The 25,157-nt window shown below is 37.7% G+C and overlaps 1 protein-coding gene across 1 annotated transcript in view; it reads right to left on the reverse strand.

Moving 5' to 3' along the window:
- thsd7ba (thrombospondin, type I, domain containing 7Ba) overlaps positions 1-25,157 on the reverse strand; it is a 186,904-nt gene that overhangs the window by 108,773 nt on the left and 52,974 nt on the right. The window lies entirely within an intron of this gene.

Below are 25,157 nucleotides of genomic sequence, written 5' to 3' on the forward strand. Positions count from 1 at the left end.
ATTACAACAAAGCCTCTCCTTTAACAGTAAAAGCATGCAAATGCTTAAATGTAATGTCTGCAAAGGTGAAATGGTATACAATGGTGATTTTAAGAGATCTTTCAAACAAAAATGATAAATTAGATGCTTTTGAACTTGTTTAACAAACCATAAGGTTGAATTATCTTAATATGTCAATCAATTAATCAGTGCTAGCAACATTAAGGAAACAAATGTCTGCTTAATAATTAAGTAAAAGTAATATTGATCACTCAAAAGGGTCAGCTCACAAACACCCAGTCAGATATTTTTAATGTCTCAGAAGTTCTGAGTCACCTGCTTTCAAAGAACTATGTAAAATGGCAATGACCTCTTTACTCACATTAAGGGATGGTGGCAAATAATGGGTGTAAATTCAGAGCCACACAAATAAATATAAATAATATCAAAGAAAAGTATTTGAAGACCCTTGTTGTTGTGAACATAGAAATTCGTTGGTTCACATCAGGTAACTGTGGCCCACAAAGTTAGAAAGAGATGGGTGTGTTAGGGGAGTGCCTCAAAGCTAAGACATTAATCCAGAGGACTAGGGTGTCCAACCTGTGTTGGGACTTTATCAGTTTCTCGTTAATTAGCTTAAGGAATAAGTGTATCTTACATCTCCAATCATTTTAGAAATGCCAGAAGAGAGTTAACCGACTGTCTCCTTGGGGACAGTGCCATATTTGACTGAACTCTCTACAACTCCACTTCACAATTTACCTATGAAGTCTTTATTGCCACGTATTCACCTTAATATATAATGGCTCACCAAAATAATATCCAAAACTGGCTCTTGATTTGATTTTTTCTTTTTTTTATGCATTTCTACATCATTTTAACCTTTTGCATGCTACCTCCACCTAAATGCAACTAACTTTTAAATGACAACGGTCATTTAAAAAGTTTCTGTCTGTTGATGAAGTTGGCCTCAAAGATGTCTTTCCAAAAACTTCAAACAAGAGGTGAATTAACAGTTGTTTTTTGGGGTATTCTTTTTTTGTCACAGCTTATATATTATAAAACTGTTTGGTATTCTGCAATCTAACCCATCCATTTTCTTTCCCTTATCCAATTCAGGGTTGCAGGGGTGCTGGAGTCCATCCCAGCTACCACAGGGAGAGAGGCAGGGTACACCCTGGTCAGGTGGCGGGTCTGTCACAGGGCCAACACAGAGACCTTTGCACTCACATTCATTCAAATATAACAGTGCTCTTTAACTTTGAAACATACATCGTGAGCAAATATAATTTGAATGTTTTGCTTAGTCATGTGTTTGGAGGCTAAGGTAACTGAGAAGCCACGTAAATTAATACACATAAAAATGCTCATTCCTGTAAATTAAATTAGGACATAGAAATTTTATTTATACACATTCATCATATTTGTAGTGATGTGGTTCACTCCTGGGACCTAAAGCAGAACTGCAATTGACAGTCACTACTTTGGAACATCACTTGTGTGACATAAAGTTGCTTGAAGTCATTTCCCTTTTCAACAAATGGTGGAAAGTACTTTGAGGATCAGAGAGGGAGCAAAATTGTAGATACCTTTTTCTGTTGTAAAAAATTCACTCAGCTTCAAATTGTAGCTTAAAATCTCCACTCAATTGAATGGAAGCTGACCTCAGACTACTTCTGTTTTGATGGGAAGTACAAACCTTCATCTAAGGCCAAGTTTATGTGTTGGAACAAAAAAAAAAAGAACAGGTTACACAGTACAGTTTGTCTAGGGGCGATCGTGGCTCAAGAGTTGGCAGTTCGTCTTGTAATCAGAAGGTTGCTGGTTCGAGCCCCGGCTCGGCCAGTCTCGGTCGTTGTGTCCTTGGGCAAGACACTTCTCCTACTGCCCACTGGTGTTGGCCAGAGGGGCCGATGGCGCGATATGGCAGCCTCGCTTCTGTCAGTCTGCCCCAGGGCAGCTGTGGCTACAACTGTAGCTTGCCTCCACCAGTGTGTGAATGAATAGTGGAATTGTAAAGCGCTTTGAGGGTCTCAAAAAGCGCTATATAAATGCAATCCGTTATTATTATTACAGATGGCAGTTATGAAAGTGACATGAACTCTGTCACATTTTAGTTATTACCTTTTTTATTTACTTATTTATTTATATATGAAAGCATGATATTTTAAGTGATCTTAAAGTTGGTTAGCTTCAAAGGCAGCTATTCATTTATAGGCTACTGCACTGTTTCAGATTGCTGAACATATTTCACACAATCATACATGGAGATTTCCTTTTGGATACTAAGGCTATTAATTTTGCTAGAGTTGCAAGACACTTATCATTTAATTCAAATAGGACTTTTTTTAAAAAAAATTAATGAGCCAATCATATTTGTAGTTAAATATGTGGCAAATATATTGATCGATATCACCAAAAAGAGTTGTATCAGATGCTGGGGTTATTTTCTTCATGTGGGGTTTTAGTTACTAGCAATGCAGTGATATTTGTATTTAAATGTGACAAATATATAGATTATGTGTCAACAAAAACAGCAGCCGATTGTCAGTTTTTTTTATAAAATGTTACGTTTTGAATACCAAGCCCAAGAAATCGTAAATACATTTTTAACCTTTTTGTCCTCGTCATTAAAAGAAGTAGACATAAATCAATTTCCTGATATGATGTGATTATCTTCGCCAGTCACGTTCTTAGTTATTTTGCCACATGCTATGAAAAAGATAATTTGATTCATTTCTTCTAATTGGAATTAAATTGATGTAATAATGAGATCCTACTGCTTCCCAAATTGCTTTCGAATGACAACCTGTTCAAACTGTTTTATGTCTTTTCATGCCAGAGAAATCTGTTGTTAACACTTTGCTTCCTGGCCTATAGTTAGCATTTTAAGGCTCCTTTGTTTGTTTGCTTAAAGGAGGAATAGTCTAAAGTACACATTTTTATTCACAGTTCACTGAAGCACAATGTTGAGTTTCTTTGTCCTGGCACTGTGATGCTAATGAGACAGTGTCACTAATATATTATTATGATCTTTAGGTCTGAACAAAGATCATAGATCATATTTGCATCAAAGGTACAATGTATCAAACTGAAAATGATGCTGCTGCTGCTGCTGCTGAAGCTCTAAAGGTAGAAATACAGTTGACTGTGATACCATGTTTCTTTTTGTTGTTTGCTTGTTTCTTCTAACACTTTATTTTTGTTCTTTTTGTTAAGATAAAAAATCAAACACAAGAAAGGGCATTTCTTTTCACTTGTTCCCAAAAAATCAAAACATAAACACAAAAATAAACAAGAAAACAAATGAGATGTTGCATTTCATTGGTATGTTGGACTTGAGTGTCCTATAGGCTCTCTTTGGCTATTTGCTCACTTATGTTTGCACGGAACTCTTCAAAATAAAGTTTCTTTCTCTTTGCCATTAAACAGTGAAAAAACACAGACCCAGTAATTGCTTAAGAATTTGATTAAAAAAAAGAATGACAGAGTGTTTTATTCTTCCAACAGACCCACTCCCAGAACCACATCACGTATCGGCCACTGCAAGTCACACAGAGCATTTAAACTTAACATATTATGCAACTTTAATTTACAGTGAGATTTTGACACTGCAAGGATGAATAAATGAATTGCTGATTTGGCTAAAAACTCAAAAAAAGCTAATTGCAGCGTTTTAGATGGAAATAAACATATGGAGTTGTATATACATTTTCATGTAAAAAGGTGCAATTACCTTACCATTTGTGTCTGGTTCAGTAAACACACAGAGGTTATTAAATGTAATTTGAATGTTTTCTGCATATTTCAAAGTGAAAAAAGTTTGCACCGTCTGTGCTTCATAAAAAGTGCAGTTTGGCTTGTTTATTTGCCTTTTTATACCAGTTTCATTGGAGATACCAGAATGATTTGGGATTAAGCAGAGGTTTATTGGAGAGGGGCTGTGGTTGTTTCTGTTACAGCACTACTTACTTTACTTACTACTTACACTTTGGGACCTTTACACTTCAGTCAAAGCTGCCAAGAGTCCAGAAGTTACAGAAATAGAATTTGAATAGTTAGTCAAAATTAAGTTGACAGATGTTCAGGGTCACAAGCGCCCATGTTTCTTCCAACTAAGCATACAGCCTTTGCGGTCACTAGTGGCACTCTTTCATGATAAACACCCTTTCATCGGCATGACCACCTTTGCTCAGTAGTGCTGTTTTCAAACTGTGCCAGGGTGTGAGTGCCTGATTTATGGAGGTGTGATTGGGAGTGATTCTGCTGCAAGGGGAGCCAGCTAACACAAGCACTAGTTCATCTTCTAAGCTCTGAATAATCACTCTCTCGATCTGTCAGCATCAGCATCTGTCAGCCCCTCAGGAGGAACCAGTTGCCCACAGCTCCTTCATTCCCGTCGCACTTAGTCGCCTTGCTCGCACCTCTGGGGGCTCTGGCACCCATTGAGCTCCTGCTATATTTACCATTCAGTTTGAAAACTGAATTTGAATGAAGCAAAAGCAGATGAGCAGACTTCACTACATTATGGGAAGATGCAGAAATTAAACTTAGCCAGTGTAGTGTGACTGAACACGTATTATCTTCCTCAGCAGCGTTCAGTTCAACCCTTAAGTTAGACAAATGATGGTAAAGCTGTACGATAATAGCAAGTAACACAACAAAAGCAATCTCCACTCTGCCCCGAAACCAGACAGATGAGGGAAAGAAGCAGCAAAGAAAAGAGCAATAAACTGTCTCCTAAACAGCAACCGCACTCGCTACTGTTGAAATGCTTGGCTCTCTTATCCATTTAATTACATTTGGTAAAAGCATCACTGATTCAGGTCAGTGAAAAAAAAACCCTGTAGGATCACAGGCTGGTGTACTTGCTGTATCAACTTCTTTCTGCTATTTTAGGGTTGTTAATGTATAACCTACACAAATGCATATGGGGGTCAGACTCGAACCCGGGGCGGCCACCTGCTATGGTCGCCTGCTCAGCCAACTGAGCTAAACTGGCACCCCAAATGCATATATTTTTTATTATTTATATTATTTTAGACAACCAAACACTATTCTGTAAAGACAGGGTGGTATGTTTTCCTTCCTATACTGCCTTTAAAATCTAAGTCTAAGAGTATTTTTGTTGGCCTATGACTGATCATATAGTCTATCTTCTGTACTTTTTCAAACATTTGTGTAAATAATAGTATATAAAACTTAGCAATAATGCCAGTTTTGGACAAGCTTCTTAATTAAACTATTTCACTGTTGGTAATATTTGATTATCGGTCATTTTCTTATCATGCTGCAGCTTTTCGTACATTTCCTCACAAGGATGTAGTGAATTTACTTGCCATCCATCTTCAACTTATCTCCCTTAGTTAAGCTTCACTATTTGTACACATGCGTCCTTTGTCACAACACTTTTAATTAAATACCTATGCCACCGAGCCTAATTATGCGCAAAGCTATCCCCAGTGACACACTTCCATCAGTTGTAATTTATGAGCACTGTGGTTCATATTCACTTACAACATTAATATATGCAGAAATTCATCAAATTATCATCAGCCACTCGATCCATCTCCAGAAGGCCTGAATCAGCTCATTTCTCCTAACATGCTACACAAACACGAATGCGCAGTGTTTATGTAGCAGGTTAGAAGGACATCCGGAGAAAAATATGTGCAAAATATCATCATCAGGCAAATTAAGTGACAATAACACTGATGACCCCGAGCTAAAAATAAAAACTTTGTGTGTTGATAAAAAATGAGCCACTTCTGAAAGATGTTTGACCTTCGCGCTTGAATATAAATCATATATTTCCATAAATGCTCAATAAGTGAATGCATTATAGCACTTTTGTTTTGGATTGACAATGAGATACTTAATGTGCTTGGATTATCTGCAGGGAAAAAGCATCAAATGCAGCTTTAACATCCCAAACTAATGAATTATGTTCCTTGGGGCTGCAGTACTATACACACTGCCCCACTAAGCTTTTGTTATAATTTAGTATTCAGGCCCACAGCATCCATGCCAGACCTACTTGAATGGCTAATCACTTTTTAAATGGCCAACAGTATAAACACTAGACAACACTAACACATGTTGTGCCCACTGAGTGATGTAATCCCCACTTGGGCCAATCCATAAAAGTAAATAAATAAATAAACACTGTAAGACTATCCAGTTTATGGCCAAAGAATATGCTTTTAAATAAAATATGTTTAGCAATGAGGAAAAAAACATCCCTGCATGACACTGAAAAAAGATACATTATAAACCCTAAAGTAGGAAAACCACTGTCCTCTGTTCTGATTTATTTTTTTAAATCCAAGCTCCGATAAATCTTGATGATGAAGATTTCTAAGTGGATGATCAATCATGACTTCTTCAGAGTTATCACACAGTGGAGTGAGGAGATTTTCCAAAATGCATGGCAGGCAAACAGCAAAGTACGGTTCACCCCTGAGAAATAATAAGCATCATAACAAAGCTATGCTCCTTCTGATATATTCTATTTCTATTTCCCAGATATTTTCATTTTTTAACTAAAGCAAAACAAACTACTTAGTGGTGTGTCAGGCTCCAGAAATAATAGTACTTTGTGCACTATGGAAAATAACTGCACATCAGTTATAGGTATAAGGCTAAAAAATAAATAACAGGAATCTACAGTATTTCCCATGACCAGCTTATGTTCAAATCATTTTTTAATTTTCTTTCTTTGTTTCTGTTTAGAAACATGTACAAACTTTTGTTTTCTGACTATTTATCTATCTATCAATATTGAAAGGTTAGTGGTTCGATTCCTGGTTGCTCCACTCTGCCTACCAAATATCCTTGGGTCAGACACAAACCCCAAGATTCTCTCCTGTTCCACCTGTTTACATCCCAAAGGAACTCTGTTGGATTAAGATCTGGTGATGTGCACACTGTGGTCAGCAATAATGATCAGGTAAGCTGTGGTGTTAAAATGAAGGTCAATTGGTAATAAGAACCTTAAACCATGCCAAGACAATGTCCTCACACCATTACACTAACTGCAACTCCAGCCATTGATACAGGGTTAGATGGATCCATGTTTTTTGAACCAAATTTGCATCAAACTCATAAGACCAGAAAACATTTTTCCAGTATTCTCTTATGCAATTTTGGTGAAGGGGCAAATGTTGTGGTCTTTAGCATGATGTGCATTCAGAGTTGCACATATCTTGGTTGTAACAAGCGATCGATTGATTTACTTCCTATCACCATCTTTTTTAGACCATTCTCTGTAAATCCTAGACATGCTTGTGTGGGAAAACCCAAGCAGACCATCCCATGTGGTACCAACAACCATGTAGCATTTACCCTCCTAGGACCTGGCGTCTACATATGTGGACATCACATTTTGGGTTATTTAGACCAAAATACTGAATTTTGCTCTACAAGGGCCTGATGTCCACTTACGAGGACATTATACTGTCACTGTTCTATTGAAATTTTAAACGAATATCCTCATATGTGGCTGTCATTTTTCTTAGAAACAAAAATCAGGTAAAAAAAAATTGGCAATTCTTTGTTTTACATTCATCGGGTCCCAATCAGCCCAAATATCAAAGAGAAATTAAAAATGCATGCCATGAAATAAGTCGGGTCTTAGGCGGTTAAAGTCACTAAATAACCTTTGTTCTCAAGTCTGATGCTCACTATGATCTTTACCAGGTCGTCGTCTTCATCATGTCTACATGTCTAAATGCAGTAATTTCCTGTCCTGTCATTGGGTGATTCAATATTTGTGGTAACAAAGAGTTGAATAGGCGTACCTAAAAAAAGTGACCAGTGATTTAAATAGTTATGCCATTATTCTTTCTGTTGTTTTTCCCTTATATAAATGTCTCTGTGTGATGAAATGAAATATTATTTTTCACTTGTGAGCACCCTAATATATATATATATATGTATATATATGTGTATATATATATACATATATATATACATATACACATATATATACATATATATATATATATATATATATACATATATATATATATGTGTATATATATATATATATATATATGTATATATGTATATATATATGTATATGTATATATGTATATATATATGTATATATATATATACACATATATATATATATATATACACATATATATATATATATATATATATATATATATATATATATATATATATATATATAGTGTACAGGAACATCTGTGCCGAGTATAACCTGGAAGTCCCGAGGTCAAAATGGGAGATGCCCCCAAGGGTGATGGAGAATGACCGAGCTAAGATCCTGTGGGACTTCCAGTTACAGACGGACAAAATGGTGGTGGCTAACCAACCGGACATAGTGGTGGTAGACAAACAGGAGAAGACGGCTGTAATGATCGATGTAGTGGTTCCAAATGACAGCAATATCAGGAAGAAGGAACACGAGAAGCTGGAGAAATACCAAGGGCTCAGAGAAGAGCTCGAGAGGATGTGGAGGGTGAAGGTGACAGTGGTCCCCGTGGTAATTGGAGCACTAGGTGCGGTGACTCCCAAGCTAGGCGAGCGGCTCCAGCAGATCCCGGGAACAACATCGGAGATCTCTGTCCAGAAGAGCGCAGTCCTGGGAACAGCTAAGATACTGCGCAGGACCCTCAAGCTCCCAGGCCTCTGGTAGAGGACCCGAGCTTGAAGGATAAACCGCCCGCAGGGGCGAGATGGGTGTTTTTATATATATATATATATATATATATATATATATATATATATATATATATATATATATATATAGAGAGAGAGAGAGAGAGAGAGAGAGAGAGAGAGAGAGAGAGAGAGAGAGAGAGAGAGAGAGAGAGAGAAGAATACCTTTACAATTCTTATTTTCCCTTCTACCAGTCATTTTTCCTTGCCAATAGTTGAGTTGCTTGTCTGTATATTTAACCTGCCCACGGGTGAGAGCTCTCAGAGAATTTTAAATGGTTGCTGCTGAAAACACAGTTTTCTGTTTGTTAAGTCAAGAAAGCAAACAAGCTATAGGTGGCAGACATATTTGAAATAGCACACACAGAAACCTTTTTTTCCTGGCTTTCTATAGCTTCCTAATAAAGATCCTGGACTGACTTATTACAGGTTGCCTACTGACTGAGTTGTATGAAGATAGTTTCTTTCTATTTGAGTTTTAGTGTATTTCTATAGATACGATCATTTTGTAGATAGGCCCATTCCTCCTTGGGATGATGATAACAATTAACTTTCAAATATAATTGCTGATATCTTTGCATATATGATGACACTGTGAGACATGGCTTTTATACTTAAATAAGTAGCATAAAATACTGTGGAACTAGGGCCGTTAAAGGATTTAAAAGTCAGAGAAAGAAGACAGATTCCTGTAAGTTTTCTTTTTCGAAAACCAAAAGGTTTGATGTCCAAAATTGGAAAAAAAAAAAAGAAAACCATTCAGGTGACCAGAGGGTATTCGGTCATGTGTCATATGATGTCAAAACAACACAACAGGGAACTCATTTTTCTTTCCACAGTTTGAGCGATGAATCCAGTGACATTTCCTTTTAGCAGCGTTGGCATGTCATGCTGTCATACTAAAAATACGCCAATGTTTAGACTCAGAAAGAACTTCTTCTCCCCCCAGAATCAATGCTTGGTCATTCTATTAACTAGCCTTGAGAGACATGGTAGTTCATCTACCAAGCGGATATTGTATTTCCTCTAAGATCTCATTTATATACATAGATCCCACTTTGATTTCGGCAGGAGCACCCCTCTGGGGATCTCACAAACAATCAATGTGTTTACACTTATAAATGCCACAGTACTTTAGTCAGTATCACTTTAAAATGTGAAAACTACAGTGGGGGATGTGAGGTGTGCTATGCCTCTGCAGTGATCAGAATCTTTTTCCGTGTAATTGCTTGTCTCATGTGGTCTTCTCAAGTCCCTGTGCCAGCCTATGTAGAGGTGACAAGTAATTGGATAGGATGTCATTCACTCCTCTGTCTCACTGCCTTCCGCTGACCTGGGATTTCTCTCTTAAGCACAGGAGCAGAACTAATGGCCATATCTACAGACAGCAACCTGAGGAAAGACCCTGGTGTTTAGATAATGCAGGTGACCAGGGCATGAAAGAACAGAGATAAAGTGACAATTGTATCGCTGACAAATTTAAAATTGCACCCATGGCAACTGTTATGATGCAGTCCCTGGGGGAATTTGTGTATATCGTACAAGATTTAATTCTCTGCCCAACATCAAAAGAAAATCCATTAGATAAAACTGGAATACCAGCAGGGGAAACTGGGGATAAACTGGATTTAAGACTATGAATAAATACTAATCTTAATTGGTTGAAGGGGGCCATGACAAGGTTGCCTTCATGGCTAAAAACATCTGCTGTAACTTAATTTGAGAGCTGATTAATGATGTACCCGAGTGGCTTTCCTTGAGGTGCTCTTAGACTGAGAAGCAAGCAGCAATTCCTGAAGTGCTTCTCTGCTATTTTGTCTGAGGAGAATGCACTCCAAATCATTGGTTTAAGTTGAGGTTTAGACGACTAAATTACCTGTTAATTGTCAACAAAATAAAAGCTAATTAATTTGGTAAAACATTATTCATACTAGAATATTTTCAACAGATTCTTGTAACATGTAGTAGCTTTCGTTAGCTATACAGCGTTTTTAACCTCTGGCTTTATTCTTTTTATAGTTGCAGCTTTACTGTTTGCTTCAGTCTCACCACTTTTATCAACCAATCTTATCAACTCAACCTTTTTCCATTTGCAGCAGACAGCTTCCTTTTCAGGGAAAAGCTTTGATGCCCACTGCACACTACCTGCCATGTACCAAATAGCAATCAGACAAAGTTACAAGAGTTGATGGAAAGCAAAACAGAGGTAAGAGCAGAGTGAGCTGTGGACTTACGGGTTGCCACAGTCACTTCAAATCAACACTAATATTCCTTCATGTGGCTAGATGTACAAATAGGGAACTCTTGTGAACACATTCACCGTAACAGTTTTATATAGTAACAGACCTTTTTGATGACAGATTTGCTTTGTAGCAGGGCAAGCATAGGTGCAACTACTAGGGCGCGGTTCCCTTAAGTATTCCTGTAAGCTTTAGGAGTAAACCAATGTGCGTGCACGACCTTTGTCAAGTGGAATTTAGCCATTATTAAAACATATTATTTTAGGTTCACTACCAGTTGCAAAATATGAAGTCCTCACTTGCAAATTCAATAACTCACTCAAGTAGAAATAAGCAGCCAAGTGAACAAAGCAGCCACCATGAACATGAGTGTTTGACTGGTAGGCTGAATTTTACTTGGGCACATCAAGCCGTGTATCTTTGGATGTTCTGACAACTCTCACTGATTTACTTTGATGACTGAAAAGATTGAATAACCAAAGAATTCTAAGGCAACTAGGTGTATTTAACATGTGTCCGGTGCAAAAAGACAAGATTTGCAAACTGTATGTTCAAATATTTTGAAAACTGTCACGTCAGACTGTTTTGCACAGGCTGAATTCAGCTTTGAGGTTAGAGCTGAGTCGTGTAGTAATTGTAGAGCAGACACTGTCACATGCATAGTAGCTAATTTGTACACTTTGTTGTACATGCACAATGACAATAAAGGACTATTCTATTCTATTCTATTTTAGTTGTATATGCAAGGTCTTTCCGAATTCGCAAACAAGTATGAGTGGCAGTGAATATCGGCACCTGCAAAATAACATTATTTGCTTATGACTATGTTTTATCAATCTTGCTGCACATGATATAGATCTGATCTCATAGCCCCGGCAAATATCTCCCAAGAGTTGAACACAAGAGCTCTAAAAGTTCATTCAAGAATCTGAAGGTCACTCTTGGTGTGAAAAATCAAACCTCCATGGAATGGGTGCCAATAAAAACCCTTTAGCTATACAAAACACAGAGCCAAACTAAAAACTACAGTCTTCCGATGAAAAAGCAACCATTTGGGGTTTTGTTTTTGGTTTTGTTTTGTTTGCTGGGACCCCTAAGACTCGGTACTTAGTGGTCACTGACAAGACTATTTATTCTATATCATATGTTTTAAAGCTATGTAAGGCAACAGTTTCAAAAGGATAATGATCCTATGCACACTGGCAAATCTACCAAAAGAGGAACAAAACTAAGAAATAAAGCAATATGGCCATGTCTAAGCCAAGACCTGAATCCTATATCAAATCCCAGTGGGGTGGGATTTAAAATGAACATGTTTGCAATAGGTAGTATATGCAAGAAACTCCTGAAACATATTGCAACTGAAGAGATTTTGCATGGCAGAATGGTCAAAATTTTCAGTAAGCCAATGTTGGAAACTGGTGGCCAGTTATGCAAAAGTCCTGTAACAAGTTATTTCTACTACAAGTGACAATACCAGCTGCTGACAGCAAGGGTACGCTTTTACACATAAGAATATTTCATTTAAAAAAATATATATGCTTGAAAAAGAACATTTTCCTTGAACTGTCAAGTATACCACCTTGGGCAGGCTGTGACTCAGAAGATAGATTGAGTTGTCCACTATTCAATTAGATCCCCAGTTCCTTCAGTGAGCATGTCAAAGTGTTCTTGAGCAACATATCCATGTGATCCATGTGCAAAAGTGGTCAGAGTCATCAATAAATCTAGAAAACCTCTATGCAAAGACCAGCATAGCATAACATGACTGTATTTCTTAATTTCTTAATTAAAGTGGACTGATAGTACAGAAAAGGTTTAAAAAATAAAAATACTAGGTCTAGCTGATCACAACTGCAAACTTTTCAATACCATTAAGTGCATTCAAGAATACATGGAATTATATAAGTGTATCTGTTTTTCAGTCAAAGCAGGCCGATACAGGAACCTATATTCACAGCAATTGCCATTGCTTTTCTTTGTGTTTCAAAATATGAGCCTTGAATAGATAAAAGGGAGCAAATGTTCCTGACTCACATTATTATTAGCTTCTCTTTATTTTATTTTTGCACTTGAACTAAAGAAAAGTGACTGCTATAAAAGGAAAAAATGTCTGCAACATTTAATTCAGAAAGACAAGAATCCTCCACACCACCACCACCCCTTCCATCCCTTTCTAAAAATACTGACTGGCACTAAACGTAATAGGAACTCATGAATTTGCTGTTGTTTTTGAGAGCTTCCTTCTCGACAGTGTTCTAGAGTCATTTTACTTTACAAAATTATTTTGGAGTAGTTTGTTTGTTCCTTTAATAGAGGAAAAATAGTGAATGGACCAATTCTGTAAGGACCCAAAATTTCCACAGGCAGAAGTGCAGATTACTCGAGTCAGGTAGCCTGCAGAGTGTAACCTGTGGAGGCTAAACACTTCACCTATCCTCCATCTGTCATTTGCATCCCCTTTGTCCCTCAGTTATTAATCAGATGCTCCCTTGTTTTATGACTATCTGTGGGAGGCTAAATAAATAATTACTGGAGAAAATTATAATTTGCCAACCTCCCTAACACTGCTCATCTAAACTTTACCAATTTCAGTGTGACTGGATTTTTTTTTTTAAATCACACCTCGTAGTGAAAGTAAAATAAAGTTAAAAATACAGTATGCTTTCACTATACTCTCACAAAGCTTACATTTGCTGTTGGACCCACACAGTCACTTTGGTCAAAATACAAAACCTAAGAGTTTCTGGGCTTTCTTTATTGGACTTCCAAACAAAACCATCAACCACTGTGCAAGGTAGTTGTTATCAGCGTGTCTATTATAGATATGCAGACACTTCATATTTCTTTCCTGGACCCGCTCACAGGAATGGGCGAAAGACTAATGGATAGTTTGAGAGTTCTGATGGCTGCTAGTGCCTTAATCTCTCTCTGATAACAAGAACAACACTGTGACTGCATCTTGCAAATAAGGCAAAAACTGGTAGAGGCGAAGCACTGTTGGGATGGTAAAGTAAGTCTGTTATTCTGTAATACCTATCATTTTGGTCTCGACTGAAATATCTCCACAAGTAATTGGATTAACTGTCATAGAATTTTGTGCACACGGTAATTGTTTGCATTGATTCTCATTTTGCTTTGTTATCCTCTGTTTTTTTCCAGTGAATACCACAAGTAGGCTGAAGTGTTTTGGTTGAGTCTGCTGTATGGATTGCTGTGAAATATTGGACAAACACTTAGCTGTAAGAGCTTTAGTGATTTTTGCTATAGAGGTATTATTGGATAGGAATATTTTTTTTCCTTCACCAAATGCCTTTTGAACTTGTGGTATTTTGTCAGAGTTGCACTGGGAAAACATTCAGCACAGACATATCCAAGAGGCCAGCTTTTACATTACTGCAACCAAAAGGGAAAACAGCTTTGGACCTCAGCTTATTCTATACATATTTTCACACAGTCCTGAACTTTTCAAGACATCACCAATGGATGTGAGAATGTGAATATCCAGTGAACTGAGATTGGACTTTTAACAGCTTTCAGCCTTCCAGCAGTGATGTCTGATTACTATATAAGAAAAACACAAGTAATAGTCTAAAATATCAACACCAAGGCAGTGGGCATCCTGTGTCCTGCCTACTGCATGCTCTACCCAGGCAGCTTCCTCATCTAAACCTAACAGTGGATTTCCTGTAGTGAAAGTTTAGATTTTGTCCTGTAGCTCAAAAGGGCAACTTCCGATGATGCTTAGACTTGAGTCTCCTGACATTGTCTACATTTCATGCTTGGAAAAACTAAGCACACCTAAGCTGTGGCGAAAACAATATATTACTAGCAGCAGAAGTCCACATCCTTCGTCCGCATGTATATATGATGCATTCAAACACTACAGACTGGAAGCAGAGCCTAACAAATATTGTTATTTCAGACACAGATCACAGCAAAAAGAGCAATTGTGGTAAGTAAAATGCATGCTGTTACAAAGATTATGTAGATGATTGTAAAGGTTAAAAACAAGATGCCCGTGTGCTCTGTGAAATCCACATAAGAAGGAGAGCTGAAAAATGAAAATGGAAATCCTTGGACTTATAGCAGTGCTTATTCTGGCAAGTCCACTTGCTCCACAGAGCAACCGTAGCTTCAAGTGATCCTGACAAAATTGTTGACTGAATCACAAAAGAGCAGTCAGTCAGCAGCTCAGAAAAAAAAAAGTCAAAATGTTAAAAAGGCTTGGCTTAGCTATCAAACACATTCTTTCATCCGCAGTACTATAATGCAACACTATATTTTGAGTCCTTCACTGATTACTGTAGCTCTCACTGGAAACAGGGCTGCTTCTTTTTCTTCCCCCCCCCCCACACACACACACTGTGTGAAAACAAAACCAAAAAAAAAACAAAACTGTTAAGTGTGCGCTGACTGTGTAAACGATATATTCAACACTTGTGTCATTGCCATCTCCATTTTTGAATGCATATAAAATAAGAAGTGCAGTTATGTAAGCAAACATCTTGGAGGGAAATGTGGGTGTAATGCATAGATTTTAAATATCATAAAACCTGGTGCAGCTCAACTGGTATGAGTGTGTGGCATGGATTTTGTGGCCCATAACTACACCCAACTCTCATTTAAAGCAACAATTAAAACTTCCACAGCCATTGGCATTCACAGCTCTTAGTGTGAACTGAGTATTCACCACCGTGCAAAATAAATCTGATTTCCAAATTCTAAACATAAAGTTAATTTTCAAAATATTCTGCCAATATTCTATCAATACAATGTTGATTTGATCAAAAATATAAAATCAAGATCAAAACAATGCTATGAATATAATTAATGCTAAAGTGTACTTCATACTTCATTACAGGCAAGAATGAAATACAGCTTCTTAGACTAAACAGTATAAACTAATAAGTACTGTGATCATCTCCTAATTTCGGACAATTTCGGATCATCTGCTAAGTATTTAGTGGTAAACAGTCTCCAGATGAAAACAAAATGTGCTTTGGTTCAATAAAAGAAGAAATTAATTTTTGTAAGTGTGTAGTCAAATTATCAACAGGTTCTAGGCTAAAATGATTCTCATAATGGCCACTGCTTGGGTTTCCCTTTAACATTAATTTTCCTGCTAGACATTCCTTTTATTATTATAACCTTTTTCTCTTCTAAAAAAGTTGACTTGCCTGTATTCACAGTTAAATTTACATCCACACAAATATACATATATGTGTGTGTGTATATATATAGTGAGAGAGAGACCTTGTTACGCTAAAAAGTATGTTAAGACTGTAGTTCATTTCTGTTTCAATAATGAGTTCAGCTCATTATATCAGCACACAGTCCCTCGTTGTAGCATAAGGATGATCTGATTGCCACCAGATTTCTTTGCCTGATGGTCGTGTTTTAATCATGAATACTAAGCAGTGCCGTGCTTTAAAATAGAAATAATCTAAAAGCCTTTCCATATAACCCATGTCGGTGTCATGTATAAACATAGATATGTTATTTAGCACAAGAAATGCACTGTTTCGGGTCTTGCACTTAGAATGTATGGTACCATTACCAATCAAAATTTTCAACTTAACATCAAGCCTTATTCTTAGTGGAGAGTGTAAACAGTTCCAGGATGCAAACCTTTGAGTCAGTGTGGTGCCAGTTCTTCGGATCATAAAAACAAACACCTTCCAGCTGCAAAGCTAAAACTCATTTAAACGAGTCAGAAAGAGATTCTTTCTTACTGGCATTTTACAGTTCACTGAACATTAATCAAGGATATTTCTACTTCTATTAAGAAATAATCCCCTGACCAATTTTCTCATGCAGATTAGTTTTTTTAAAGGCTTATCCATTGAAACCTTCCGCAGATCCCACCTGTCCTCCACCTGCAGTCATCATAATCATAATAAGTCACACAGATTCAAAGACAGCTCAATAATTAAAATATACGCGTTTCCGTTTTGAAGGTAACAGCTTCTTTAATGATGGGTTACCCTGGAAGGAACATGCCCAGTCATAACCATTTTCAATTTTTCCCTAATATAATTACTAAGCTCATCCATTACACAATAGGAAAGATGAGTAGTTACTAATCTATTGCAAAAAACACAGTCAAGATGTTTTTTGTGGGCGACACACTAAAAAACAAAAAACACCAATAAGTGCACAACTAAAAATGACCAAATCACTGTTAGAGTGTTACTGGTTTCTTCATCCTTATTGTCTACACTCATATTAAAAGTGGATCATTAATACATTAGAAAATACATTTTTGCTTAACTGTCAACTGTTAACTGGGATAAGATTTGCAGCTATTATCTAATACGCACAAAGACCGAGTCAATCATGTTGCCTTCATAGTGAAGGTAATAACAGATCAAACATCACTCCACAAATACTAATTAAGAGTTCAACTGGCTTCTTTCCTCATGATTAAGTGCTGGGCGTCTGGGGTAGAAAATGATGCATAGCATGTCAAACTTATAGTAATTATGTGCAATAAGTTTCTCCTGCAAAACCTTAACTTAAGTGTCCTTTTTGGCACTTTCCATTAAAAACAAAACCCCACACATGACTTTATAAAATCTGCCAAAGAAGATGTGCTCATTTTTGCTTAAAGATCACAACAGTGGCTTCTGGAGCTATTTCTCCAGAGCTAATATGAAATAAATTATAATATCAATATAGTGTAACTGTTTGTACTTTCATAGCTATAGAGAAGAACATTTCCAACCTTGATAAACTGAAGCATTACTTGTGTTCCCGTTTACGACAAATAAAGCATTGTATTCACTCTTGACTTTATTGAGTCTTGTCTGTGTCTGCTGCTTTATTTCATCTGATGTTTAAAACAAATCTTAGCTGAAATTCAATAGTGTGTGCAGGCTATAGTCTATTTTCATTTCTATAATGAGTTCAGCTTGTGAGAGTGGCACTCCCTGTAGCACCTGTGGTCCACTAATGACGAGGATGATTTTATTGCCACCAGATATAAGTCTAATGGTCTTGTTCTAATCACGAACACTGTGCAGTTCTCTTTGTCTCTCTTAATAAGAGAATAACCTGAAGTAAATGCAATTATGCTCATGCTCTGATCCAAAATGTAATTGGACTGACCTTATATTGTTAAATTTGCCAGGGATCATTATATATATATATATAAAATATACAAACATATTGTGAGATCCACAGTTTCAAATGTTTTATTTATTTGTTTTAAACTCTCCTAAGGATGGCTGTATGCAAACTCAGCTGAAATAGCAGACCTACACATAACTTTAACAACTTTACAGTTTCTGCTCAAACTAGAAGTTCATTTGTGATGAGGAACATCTTTGAATAATCTAACTTTGTCATTGAGCTGCTTCTGCCATTCAGTGGCTCGAGCCTCATGCTGCCAAAAAGCCAGTTTGAGAGAGAGCATGATCCCTGATCAAGGGAAGCCCCCCAAGCATCCCTACAGCAAAACCCACCAGCACCCTTTTCCCACCACTGTCTGTTTATCATTACACTGGTGTTCTCTCCCCTAGTTACATCTTATTGAAATGCAACTTTGTAAGGGCCTCATTTAAATCTCTGTGAACTGTGCTCCCACTTGAGTTCTACACAAGTTCAACATTACAACTTCAGGTTTATGAAATTCAATAATATTTTTTAACACAACTCTGAGGTGGAGGCTGAGGAGATGTAATCCTGAGGTGGATCAACTTTGTTGAGATGAATAATTATAAAACCAGTTGTACATACTACCCTAGAGAGATTTTGAGACTTCAAAGATCAACAACATGGTAAATGTTACAAATTATTGGTTAAATTTTCTTTTACAAACACTCAAATATATTGTAGGTACATTCAAAGGTAATCAATTACCAATAACACTGTCACAGTGGCTCGTTTTGAGGCATAAGATCTGTGCGTTTCATGGGGTGTATGACTATTTGGTCTCATATTAAAACATCTTAAAAACAGTTAGAAATACTTTCATCTTCAGCTGGAGTGGACTGATGATGCTGTTAATTACCTCATTTTTAATTTAGCTCTGATCTCTTTTTTTATTTACTTTCAGTTTCTCTTAAATATCACTACTGTGAAATATGGTTAAAACATTCATGCTCCCCTCTGAGAAGTAGATAGAATATAACATTGTATCTTTGTTCTTGCCCTCATATAGCCCCGAATGTTGCTCACTAAATATAGACCAGTTTTGCCCCAGGCAGTTGAATTCTTTCTTACATAATTTAGTGACCAGAACCACTGTAAATATGTAACATGATACCTGGTCTTGTTTTTAAAATACAAAAGTCACGTCACTTATGTGACATGGCATATATATATATATATATATATATATATATATGTGTATATATCTCCTCCTCAGTGGAGATAGAAGCCACTGACATAAAGACAAGAAAGCTCCTTACCATGCATGGAGGGTTTCACCCCAAGTCCAGCACCCTGAGGCTGTACGCTAACCGGAAGGAAGGGGGCCGGGGACTGGTGAGTGTCAGCACCACAGTCCAGGATGAGACAACGAACATCCAAGAATACATTGGGAAGATGGCCCCAACTGACCGAGTGCTCAGTGAATACCTCAGGCAGCAGAAACCCAAGAAAGAGGAGGGAGACGAGGAACCATCATGGAAGGACAGGCCCCTGCACGGTATGTACCACCGGCAGATAGAGGAGGTGGCTGATATCCAGAAATCCTACCAGTGGCTGGACAAAGCTGGACTGAAAGACAGCACGGAGGCACTAATCATGGCAGCACAGGAACAAGCACTGAGCACAAGATCCATAGAGGCTGGGGTCTATCACACCAGGCAAGACCCCAGGTGCAGGCTGTGTAAAGATGCCCCAGAGACAATCCAGCACATAACAGCAGGGTGCAAGATGCTAGCAGGCAGGGCATACATGGAACGCCATAACCAAGTGGCCGGCATAGTGTACAGGAACATCTGTGCCGAGTATAACCTGGAAGTCCCGAGGTCAAAATGGGAGATGCCCCCAAGGGTGGTGGAGAATGACCGAGCTAAGATCCTGTGGGACTTCCAGATACAGACGGACAAAATGGTGGTGGCTAACCAACCGGACATAGTGGTGGTAGACAAACAGAAGAAGACGGCCGTAGTGATCGATGTAGTGGTTCCAAATGACAGCAACATCAGGAAGAAGGAACACGAGAAGCTGGAGAAATACCAAGGGCTCAGAGAAGAGCTCGAGAGGATGTGGAGGGTGAAGGTAACGGTGGTCCCCGTGGTAATCGGAGCACTAGGTGCGGTGACTCCCAAGCTAGGCGAGTGGCTCCAGTAGATCCCGGGAACAACATCGGAGATCTCTGTCCAGAAGAGCGCAGTCCTGGGAACAGCTAAGATACTGCGCAGGACCCTCAAGCTCCCAGGCCTCTGGTAGAGGACCCGAGCTTGAAGGATAAACCGCCCGCAGGGGCGAGATGGGTGTTTTATATATATATATATATATATATATATATATATATATATATATATATGATACACACACACACACACATCACCCTGCTCTTTCAGTATAACCCATATCAGCCTTTTATGCATTTCTTCTGTCTCTCCCATTAATTCAGTGGGTTGGGTGAAGTGTCAGCAATGAAAGGATTACAGGCACCAACCCTACTGAATTGACTGTCTTATTGCTTTTAAAAATGAAGATTTTATGTACGTCAACTTATTTTTTAAGCAAATATAACTAGATTTTAGCCCAGGCAAATATGTTCTTGGCCTTTAATTGTCCAGCTCCTGGACACCTGTGAAACTAATCAGAGGCAGCTAGAAAACTAGCTTTTAAATATTAGCATAAATTGAAGAACTTGACTAGAGACAGTGCAACAGTCCTTCAATATGTTTAACAGTATTTGGGGTTGTGTTTTATGTAACATAAACACTGTCAAGAGCATAAAACCATGCATGATATTAGTTTGTCTAGTGTATACCTGAAATACAGGGTCATATTACACATATGCACTACACTACTTTTACTTTTACCTAACTAACCCAGTGTTTTGGAAAAATATATCCATTTTCATCATAACACACATACTAAACAGCTGTATTCTCTTAGTTTCCTGCTTGCCAGGTTCCACCTACCCAATACAGATTTCTAGCACCTATCATGAATGCAGGACAAAGTTAATATGATTCAGCAGCCAGAGTTGGTCACATTAACCACATATGTACATCAATGCAGTGTATAGTTTAGAAAGATCATAAAAACACAACAATCATACCGCTGCCCTGAATTTCCTGAAAATTAATATATGTTTAGAATGTAAGACCAGTGATGTCTCCTGGATTTAATTTTTTCTCATTTATGAAAAAGCCCTCTTTCACCTCATAAGTACAACACAAAATTGAAAACTGTCTACAGTGTGATTAAGAAGTCACTCGCACAAAAAAGAAAAATCCGGCAGAGAATGAAAGCCAAGCATTAACAGAATTAATTAAATTGGGTTGTTGTGACCATTGGGTCCAATACGTTGATCCAGCTCTCCCACTGCTCTCAACAACAAAGAATTATTCAGCTGCTCTTCCCAGGACAGGACAATTGAGAATGAACAAAATGATAACGCTGAATGAAAACAAATTACATGCAGCAGAAAAGTAAGTGGAAAATCTTTTCAAAGTTGTGGCTTAAATAATGTTAGTTTATTTAAGCCAGTAAAGAAACTAATATTAGTTTCCTAATATTAGTTTCTTTACTGTTGACACTTAAGAGTCTGAAACTTGTGAGATCATTCATTTTTAAAGAAATTAGCAGAGACATTATGACTTAAATGAACTAAACTGAATTGAGGAAGGATTTTGGTCCTAGTTCGTCCTGCATTCACTTCTACCATTTCGTGATTGAGAGTGCAGGAAGATTGGAAGTTGTATTCCATCCCAAACACACATTACATTCACAGTAGTTTTACAGAAAGTCACAGGTGGGACTGTCAGTCACTCAAGAGTAACTCACCTCAGTATGGAAAGTATGAAAACAAAAATAATTTTTAAACAACTGCATAAAGCACAATTATTAAAAACAAGATACAGATAAAAGAAAAAATAAGCCTTGCATTCAAGAGTACAACAATGGTTTGTAGTGTCTCAGACTTTCTTCTTTTTACTATTTTCTGTTTTTGTATTATTATTAATATAATTACAATATTTTATGATGTACATGCTTGTGTGTACAATCTACACGATGTGCTCTATATAGATACTGCGAGCACACTGTTTTTAGAAGCTGAATCCACATCTTATAGCTGTAAGCATGATTTTCCATTTTCTGTTTAACGTGACATGTTCCATAATTAAAACTGTGTCATTTTCATTGGCTACTATCGCTGGCAGTATAGCCAATCTACAAACCCCTGGCTCTCAGCCTGTCTTCACACTTTTCCACTCCCCTCTTGTTTACCTTCTGTTTTTACTTGTCTTTTTCAGCACAGCAGTTGATCAAAGGGTAAAATAAAACAAGCGGTCCTGATAGACAGCACTCTGCAATCAGAAAATGACTCATATGGGAGTGTTTCTCAGGTAAGAATGAAATCCATTTGGTTTCACCTCGCTGTCTCTCTAGTGCATTCCCCACTGGGTCAAATACACAGTAAACAGACGAGGCTATTTTAACAGGTCTCAGTAGAGGCTGCTTTTTAAACACAAAGAACATTTTTAGCAGTTTCCTTTTTTTTCCCTCTTGCTATGCGTAATGCATTACAAAGGAGTTCCCCTCCTTTATAATACAGAAAAGATCATTTTTGTGGAGTGAAACCTCCAGCTCAGGAAACAAATACCGCATCATTAATTATCAAGCAGTTGGGGATACAGTGATAGAAATAAGTGTAACTTGCGAGGGAAATGGGAAATCTTATCAGTTGGTAACCTATTTACTTCTAGCTCTGTCTGCAGTAGGGGGTATAAACAATTGTGCTGACAAAGATAGAGCACTCTAGTATGGAGAGCAGCTTGTCAAGGAAAATGCACTATGAGGAAGACGAACACAAAAGGTTTTTTTTTTGTTTTTTTTTTTAAGCGTTTAGGTTTTTGCTCCCCTGCTATATTCTGTTTCTCTCTGTATTCATCCTGCCTCAGTCTGGTTGAGACTTTCAGGCTATTTTTTTTGCAGAGCAAAGAGTTCATCTCATTAAAGCTAGTGTAATTACAACAGGCGTGTCATGTTTTGTTAAAGCAGCAAATGGCCTTCTATTTTTTTTTTAATCTGGAATTACAATGAAGCTTCCTCACTAGAGAGCATTTATAAAGCATATTAAGAAACCCAACAAAAAATGAGGAACAGAATGATAGAGTAATAATACTCTGTGACACTGAGGCTTAATTCATTTTGCAGTGTGCAACCAAGGATATCAGATGCTTTTTCCCCATCATTCCATGCAGTGACAAATTACTTTTATGGTCTCTTTTTGTGCCTAACCTTTAAACAGACATGCATAAAACACAAAGTACAAGGTCACTAACATCAGCCGCAAAACTCAATACTTTCAACTTCCAGTAAGACATCAAAGAGAAGGGCTTGCTCCTGCCTGACTCCCCTCACTGCTGATTTACTGAAATCTTTGCACTTGAGCCAGTTTGCAGCAGCAGAACAGGAGAACATCCTGTCAGCAGGTTTACTTCATTTGCATTCAAGAATCTGAAGGTGTTGACTAACCAAATTTCACTATTGTGACTTAATGCTTGTGGGGTATAGCTGCATTCTCAAATTTCATTCTAAACGACTAATTTAGCTCTGCTTTTATTTCAGTCACAAGTATCAGCAAAAATAACTCCTTGGGCGGCACAGAAGTGCAGTGGTTAGTAATTTCACCTAACAGCAAGAAAGTTTAGTGAGGTTGACTCGTCTGGTCTTTCTGTGTGCATGTTCTCCCTGTTTCTGCATGGGTTTTTTTCTGGGTATAATGGCTTTCTTCCACTGTTTAAAGACATTCATGTTAGTTTAACTGGTAATTCTAAAGGCGACAAAGTCCTTAAAGTGTATATGATGAAGGGCTGTATACATGCTTTGGAAAGTGGAGGTTGTACTAAAAATGTCTTAAAAATGCATTTCAGAAAGTACATTTCATCAAGCTATCAAGTGGCATTACACAATTAATGGACTGCAGGCAGGTCAGTTCAGCACTTGGGCTATTCTACTATTAAGCCATGAGTAAAAGATCTAGGGAACACTGCCGGGGAAAGGGCCCCATGGACTAAGGCTAGGCCCTAGTCCATGGGGCCGGTCCGAGCACAGCCCAAAGAAGGGACATGGGCCCACCCTACTGTAGGCCAACCATCTGCAGGAGTTACCATAGCGGCCGCTGGGCGGCGGCCAGGGTCGGAGATCCTAGTGGACCGATTCCTGGCTCTTTAAACTAGCAACTGGGACTTGGAATGTCACCTCTCTGGTTGGGAAGGAGCGTGAGCTAGTGCATGAGGACCCAACTATTTTGAGACTTGTTGGTCCCATCCAATATACTTATTACTGTGTTTCTAAGAAGCTAATTGCATTCTGATTGTATCTGCATTCTACACAGCATCCCAGCTTTTTCTAGTTGTGTTTGTATGACGTATGAGGATTTATGTGAAATTTGTATAACACCCTGCTACCAAAGAACCAATGAATGACTGAGCTGGAAAATATGTTGTGTAATCCATATGTGATGTTCCAGAGATGCAAGAGCACAGCTGAAAATCGTGAAAGCGGTGCTCTGCATTGTTGCATTACTGTAGTAGAAATGTATCTTATGTAATCTATTACTTCTTAGTTCATTTTATTGGTCATCATACTATACCTAAAGCATTCAGTTGCATGGCATATGATCTCACAGACACTCATTTCAGCTCTCTGGAAATTGAACTGTATTTTGTGCATGCCTATTATAATGGCTTAAATGGAATCTGGCTAACTGATTACAATCAGTCAAATTTGAATATATGATTATATTCTATGAATGATTCAATGATTATATAGAGTTATATAGAGACCAAAATGAAGCAAAGTTTCAACAGCCTTCACACCGCCTTCATTTATATGGGAGTCGTGTCTTAAGGAAGTTTGCACACATGGGGCTTCATCTGACAAAAATCAGAAGACCAAGACATGCCTTTTATGTATTTCAATATCAGTATTAATTGAAGCCGCAAGAGCTATTCAGTAATGACCTTCCAAATTTGATTCCCATCTTTTCTACAGTGACACTCCAGGCTGGATATATCCAGTAGCCACAGGAGCTCTTTATAATTTCTTCTG

Source organism: Pelmatolapia mariae, linkage group LG16_19 (assembly GCF_036321145.2).
Source record: "Pelmatolapia mariae isolate MD_Pm_ZW linkage group LG16_19, Pm_UMD_F_2, whole genome shotgun sequence".
NCBI lineage: Eukaryota > Metazoa > Chordata > Actinopteri > Cichliformes > Cichlidae > Pelmatolapia > Pelmatolapia mariae.